This window comes from Mustela lutreola, chromosome 4 (assembly GCF_030435805.1).
Source record: "Mustela lutreola isolate mMusLut2 chromosome 4, mMusLut2.pri, whole genome shotgun sequence".
Classification (NCBI taxonomy): domain Eukaryota; kingdom Metazoa; phylum Chordata; class Mammalia; order Carnivora; family Mustelidae; genus Mustela; species Mustela lutreola.
The window spans coordinates 127486749-127488885 of record NC_081293.1 but is presented as its reverse complement, the minus strand read 5'-3'; positions in this window follow the sequence as shown (position 1 = coordinate 127488885).

The window sequence follows — 2137 nt, the reverse complement described above, 5'->3', positions numbered from 1 at the left end:
GTGAATCTACATATACCACATGCCATCCTTAGTCACACAGTATTTTCCTCTTTCAGACATTTCACTGTAGTAGGTTTTTATTGGAAAGAGAAGGTGATGGACGAAAAAACACCTGATTGGTTCATTAGAATTTCCAAAGTCAGAGACAGATATTTAAACTCAATAATGAGGCTGGATGCTAATCAGCACAGAGAAAGCAGCTTTAGATTAAATACCTGTCCCTAACAGAAAAGAGGAGAAAAAAATTGCTTCCACAAGGCAGCAAGATCATAACAACAAGTCATCTACTTAACTCGATTTGCTTTGACAAAAACAACAGGAAAATGTATCATTGTCATGAATTAAAGTCGCATCAGGAAAGTAGGGCACACTGAGCATTTTCATTACGGAAGTTGTGAAAACATGGGGCTGCTACTTGCAATGGCTTTGTTAACCACAAAGCTATCTGGTCTCCATGCCCATGCTTCCTTTCCCACAAAGACACAACTTGAGTAAAGAGCCATCTGACAGAGTCATCCAAAAGGACAACAGTTTCGACAAGGTGGTATGAAAGTGCCAAGTTCCCAGTCAGTGTGGAGACATGCTAAGAGGTCAAGGACACCTGTCTATGACAGAACAAGCCAACGGCTCGAGGAGTAACCATCAGCTGCCTTTCACCATGCATCTGCTAAGTGTCAAACACTGTGCTAAGCAGGTAATATTCCTTGGCTCGCTCACATCTTACAATGGCCCTAGAAGACCAGTAATATCCCCAGTGAGCAAGCTGAGCATCGAAGTGGCAGAGCAGTCACGCAGCTAGTTAAAGCCAGAGAGGAAGGTCAAACCAATGTGGCTTAGCTACTCCTCTACACTGAATACAAGAAGGGGAAAATGTCCTTAAAACTGCAAGAGTGGGAGGGTTAAATGCATAAAATAAGACAAAATACATACATAAAGAGCACAACAAAACCCTATACACAACACAGTTTCTATCTTAAAATGTGAAATAAATAAAAACACGCAACTTTTGTCACCAACCAGCACTGGGAGGGACTTATCCTCTAGCGAGCACAGATGCATTTCAGAGATCTAAAGTGATCATCATTGCATTGGGTCTTCAAAGTTATCATATGAATTGTCTCTAATACCTTTGACCAAACTTCCTTGACAGGAGTTTCTACAATTGGTTCAAAATATTCTGTTTTTTTAAATAATTTTTAAAAAATGTTTTATTTATTTATTTGACAGAAAGAGGGATCGCAGTAGGCATAGCAGCAAGCAGAGGGAGAGGGATAAGCAGGCTCCTAGCTGAGGAGAGCCCGATGTGGGGCTCAATCTCAGGACCCTGGGTTCAGGACCTGAGCCAAAGGCAGATACTCAACCAACTGAGCCATCCAGGTGCCCCTGATTCAAAACATTCTTTAAAACTTCCATTTTCTTTGTTTTCTCGATGGAACTGTTATATACCCTTAAAGCAACAAAGCTCTCATTTGGCCAGACTACCCCAAATTACCCTAAGAGAGCAAAGAGGAATATTTGGGGTGAACTTTAAATCGTATCATTCCTATCCATACATCTATGAAGTTAATTCTCAGTTCTTCTCTCCATATAAGAAAGGGCCTAATTATAATGCATTTACTCCACAAGTAACTGAATTAATGATGACTCAAATTTGGTACTCTTATTTTCTTGTTTATAAACCATTTCTGGTTTTGTGTGTAACAAAAACAACAAAAGCGATGGTCACCTATCTGGTCTGGCACAACCCATAGAAGAAAGTAGGTATAAGTTCTCAGGACAGAAACTACTCCAGAGGATTTAATTCTGTAGTGAGATTAAAAGTCACATTCTTACCTCAGATGTTTTCGTTATTACATGGCGCATGGGATCCTACCGGGTTGGCCCTTATCTGCATCATCTTACACCCCCACCAGCTCCTCTGCCCAGATCCAGAGGAAAAGGCAGGGACTTCAACCATCCAACACTCACTCCCCACCTTCCCAGAAGCAGTCCTAGTTGTGTGGATTGTGCTTTGCTCCTACGATTTTGTTTGAACAGAGCATATACATCAGCACTTAAAACAAACAAACAAACAAACAAACAAACAAAAACCACCTGAAAGCCTCTGGTCAAACATTAATGAGTTGTTTCCAACAGG